Source organism: Mesoplodon densirostris, chromosome X (assembly GCF_025265405.1).
Source record: "Mesoplodon densirostris isolate mMesDen1 chromosome X, mMesDen1 primary haplotype, whole genome shotgun sequence".
Taxonomy (NCBI): Eukaryota; Metazoa; Chordata; class Mammalia; order Artiodactyla; family Ziphiidae; genus Mesoplodon; species Mesoplodon densirostris.
The window spans coordinates 19,096,968-19,101,859 of record NC_082681.1 but is presented as its reverse complement, the minus strand read 5'-3'; the positions used below and the strand labels follow the sequence as shown (position 1 = coordinate 19,101,859).

Sequence of the window (4,892 nt, the reverse complement as noted above, 5' to 3'; positions counted from 1 at the left end):
ACTTCGAAAAGTAATGCCCTTTTTTGTTGAGAGTTGCCCATTCCCCAAGCATCCTGATTACTCATGGTTACACCATGTTTGGCTTTGGACAGCACCTTGTGTATTAGCTTCATCCTTTGAAAATTTTTATTTATTTATATATTTTAAAAATATTTATTTATTTACTTCTTCATTCATTCATTTTTGGCGGCGTCGGGTCTTAGCTGTGGGACGTGGGATCTTTTGTTGTGGTGCATGGGCTCTTCATTGCGGCGCTCGGGCTTCTCCCTAGTTGAGGTGCATCGGCTTCAGGTCGCACAGGCTCAGTAGTTGTGGCACGCAGGCTTTCTAGGTGTGGCACATGGGCTCCAGAGCGCATGGGCTCTGTAGGTGCAGCACGTGGGCTGCCAGGTTGTGGTGCGTGGGGCTCAGTAGATGCGGTGCATGGGTTAAGTTGCCCCAAAACATGTGGCATCTTAGTCCCTGACCAGGGATCGAACCTGCACCCCCTGCTTTGGAAGGCGGGTTCTTAACCACGGGACCACCAGGGAAGTCCCAGCTTCCTCCTTTATTAAAATATAGACTGGATTAAAATTCAGGTGCATTTTCTGAAAAGAGTATTTGTTGAGGTATGGTACATATTGGACCATGGTGAAAACTCAAATTAATGATTCAACTTTGTGGTTATATATACATATGCAAACTGTTTGCAATTTTCTGATTGTTGGAGTTTTGTTGCAAATGGAACATGTGCATTGATGTTTTATAGGAAATGATGAGTGTTGAAGCAGAGTTTACTGTAGGGCCTGAAAACCAAATGGAACTTTGTGGAGAACCCGAGAATCCCTCTTCATCTAAGGAAAAGCTGAGTATGGACCTGCTGTCCGTGAAACAGGAAGAAGAGGGAGGATCCTCTGTTTGGGCCTCATCCATGTCCATGGAAGGTGGTAAGAATGACTCTTCTCACCTCCTCTTCACAGTCTTACCCAGTAGAGTCTGGAGTCTGCCTCCTACACTTTACTGGAGCTGTTCTCATCGATCTCACTAGTTTTGGCTGAGATTGCCATTAATTTCTCAGCCATATTTGATGCAGTTGTTCACTCTCTCCTTCATGGAAACTTCCTTGTATTCCTATACCCTGTGACCTACTGGTTTTCCTCTCATATTCATAAACCCCTTTCATTCTTTTTTTCTGCTTACCTTTGTCGTTTTCCCTGTAAATATTATTGTAAAGATTCCTGAATCCCACCATTTTTTCTCTGTCTACTCCCCTCTGACATGATCTTTCAACATGATACAACAATAGCTTCTTATTTGATATGATTCCTATTCTTGCTAGAGTCTGACCCTCATTGTCTAACACTGTAGCCGGAGTGATCATGTCAACACAGAAATGAGATCACGCCACTTCCATACTGAAGACCCATCATCACCATTCCCAGGCACTCAGAACACAATCTGAGCTCCGGACTCTGGTCTACCAGCTGTGCACGACCTGGCCACGCCAACCTCTCCTAACACGTGGCCTGTCGTCTCCTCCTTGCTCTCTCTGCCTCTGTCTTTTGCTCTGTGCTCCCTGGCCAGTCCCCTCCCCGGGCCTCTGCACGTGCCCTTGCCGCAGCCTGGAGGTCTTCCTCTGCATGTGCACAGGCTGGCTCTCTCTCCTCCTCCAGGCTCTGCCCAAAGGACGCCTCCTCAGGAGGGCCTTCCCGACCACGTGGTCCACTGGGGCTCCCCCTCCTGCTCTCTGTCCCATCACTGCTTACTTCTTCCCTAACACGAATTCAAACTGTAATAATTTTGTTGGATCATTGTACACTTACTGCCTGGCCTCCGCATGAGCATGGAAGCTCCATAAGTGTGGGGATTGTCGGTGTCTCTCCTGTTGGCTGCCGCTCCCCAGCTCCTGGCACGGCCCCCAGCACAGAGCAGGATGAGTCAATGGAGAAGAAGTGTCAGGCCTGGAGTAAAAAGAAACTCACGCTTCCGAGAGAGAAAAGATGGATGAGGAGGATCATATAGTGACAGGGATTTGGGGTGGGGTGATGGGGGCCATAGAGAACCTTCAGATCTAGTGGCCACACCCTGTGTTTCCTCAGAACTTTTGAGGGAGAGAGGCGGGAGTTTGGCGGGGGGGCCATATAATCTGATGTCAAGCTCGGTAGAGCATGGCATTTCATAGGTAAAGGACAGAAATCATCACACCAAGTGGGACGTGCTGCTTTTCACCTTGTAGAGCACAAGCTGCAGCTAAACCCTCAGCACCAGAGACCTGAGCCTCTTTATTAGTTGTACTGTCTTACTTGGTTTCCATATGCATTCATGGTGCCATGAAGAGAAGAAAGTGTGTTTGTCGTATTACTTTCCTGAGCTCAATTTGAGGGGTCTCAGGCTCCATCTGGTACGTCCTCTTGCTTTATGAAACAATTTCCTCAACACTGAGGAGCACCGGGCTGTCCCTGAGGGGTTGCCATAATGCAGCTACATCACAGCTCCACTTGTTAATTTGGTTTCCAGATGTTACTGCCACTCACGATGCTGATGAGGTGAAGATGGAATATGGTCCAATCCCACCCGATGGCTGCTTGTCAAAGTCTGCTGCCCCAGAGCTTGTGAACGTGACAGGAGATAGTATCCTGCCCAACCAAGTGGATTCTCTGTCTGATGATTTCACTAGTCTCAGGAAAGATGACCTGATGCACAATCCTGGTAGTAATGCACTCGTAGGAGGAACCAAGATCTGCAATGTCTCTGTAGATGATCGAAAAGTCTCGGCAACATCTGCTTTGGAAACTGGACCAAATACATCGCAAATAACTCCTGCTATGGCACAAGGAATCAATGCTGATATAAAATACCAGTTAAGGAAGGAAGTTCGAAAATTTGGGCGAAGTAAGTAGTGAAAGAGCATCTGTTAATAATATAATGGTGGTCCCTTTCCTGTTAGGATTCAGAATAGATTCAAGGTATCTCTTGAGGTGCATTTTTGGGAAGTATTGGGTTTTCACATAATTTAAAATGATTCCTCCCGCCTTACCTAAAAAAAGACCCAAATACACCTTTCTCTTTTTCCCCTTACTTGCTGTAATAGTTTCCTTTTGCTGCTGTAACCAGTTATCGCAAACTTCGTGGCTCAAAACTGTATTATCTTAGAGTTGTGGAAGTCAGGTCTGAAATTATTTTTATTGGGCTAGCATGAAGGTGCTGGCAGGCCAGGGTTCCTTCTGCAGGCTCAAGGGAGAATCTGTTTCCTTGCCTCTTCCAGCTTCTACAGGCTGCCTGTGTTCCTTCGCTCATGGGCCCTCCCTCCATCTTCAAGCCAGCAACTTAGCCCCTTCTCTCCTCTCTAACCTCTGCTCCCACCCTTACATCTTTTCTTTCTGACCAGCTCTACTGCCTCCCTTTTATAAAGTTATTTGTGGTTACGTTGGGCAACATGTATAAAGATGGATAATCTCCCCATCTCAAGAGCCATAACTTAATCACATCTGCAAAGTAAAGTCTCTTTTGCCATATAAGGTAACATGTTCACAGGTTCTCAGAATTAGGATATGGACAACTTGTGGGGCCGTTATTCAGCAGACCACATTTAATTAGGATTTAGAGTTTCCCTGGCAGATATGTGCAGATGTCTTGATTTGAGTGTTTCAAATACAATCTATACCTAACTTTCCACACACAAGGAATGATTACTGATGATGTGTAAAGATTGAATTTTATGTTTCATCCATATTTTTCAAAATAGTAATTTTTTTTTCATATCTTCAGAGTATGAAGGAATTTTCAATTTGCTTGAAGGAGTGCAAGGACCTCTTGCAGTGAGGAAACAATTTATTGAATTTACCATCAAGGAAGCTGCAAGGTGGGTGTAAAGAGGAACTCTTCATTGTGCTTTTTCTAAGCAGGAGGGCCCAGTGCAAGATAGGCGGAGGATTGGTTCTGACTTGCTTTTCTTTTTCTTTTTAAAAATTAATTAATTAATTAATTAATATTCTGCTTCGTTTGATCTTCATTGCTCCGTACGGGGTTTCCCTAGTTTTTGAGCACGGGCTACTCTTCGTTGCAGTGCGTGGGTACTCATTGCAGTGGCTTCTCTTGTTGTGGATCACGGGCTCTAGGTGCACAGGCTTCATTAGTTGTGGCACGTGGGCTCATTAGTTGTGGCTCACGGGCTTAGTTGCTCCACAGCATGTGGGATCTTCCCAGACCATGGCTCGAACCCGCTTTCCCCTGCGTTGGCAGGCGGATTCTTAACCACTGTGACATGAGGGAAGTCCTGCCTTGCTTTCTTAAGCCCTGGCCCTCAGTCATAGTTAAAGGCTGTTTGCAGAGGCGTCTAGATTAATACTACTTGAGGCCAACTCATTCATCCAGGTCTGTGGAGCCTTCTGCACTCCTCACCATCTGAGGTGTGCTTCGGCTCTCAGCTGGTAATCTCAGTATTAGGTAAGCCCTATGTTTACACGGACATATATTTCCTATTTCCCATGTGAATTGCCAGTCCCACTTTGGACCCTGCACGGTGCCTCGCACATCATAAATGCTTTAAGGACCTTTTGGATGATACAATTTCTTTTTCTTTTTTAGGTTCAAAAGACGACTCTTAATTCAGTACTTTGAGAAGCTACTAGAAGAAATAGAATCACATCACCTTCTCAAGAACGTTTAATGACATCAACAGCAGATTATGATGTAACGCAATGACCAAGGAGGAAAAAGAATAAGTCTTCCATGTTGTAGGATAGAATGAGATATTGTTGAATATCCTACATTGTTTTAGTCAAGGGAACTGCCTTCCAGAGGCTAAGGAATAGCAGTGGAGCTTTTTGTTTTCAGATTCTCTGGCAGTAAAAGCTGGCCTTTGCCCTATGAGTTTTCTTTGAAAGTATTAGTTGGTTGTTTTGTTGTTACTT

The 4,892-nt window shown here is 45.2% G+C and overlaps 1 pseudogene; it reads left to right on the top strand.

Moving 5' to 3' along the window:
* The first annotated feature begins 754 nt into the window (after positions 1–754).
* LOC132481503 (integrator complex subunit 6-like) lies at positions 755–4,670 on the top strand (annotated as a pseudogene).
* Positions 4,671–4,892: the final 222 nt, after the last annotated feature.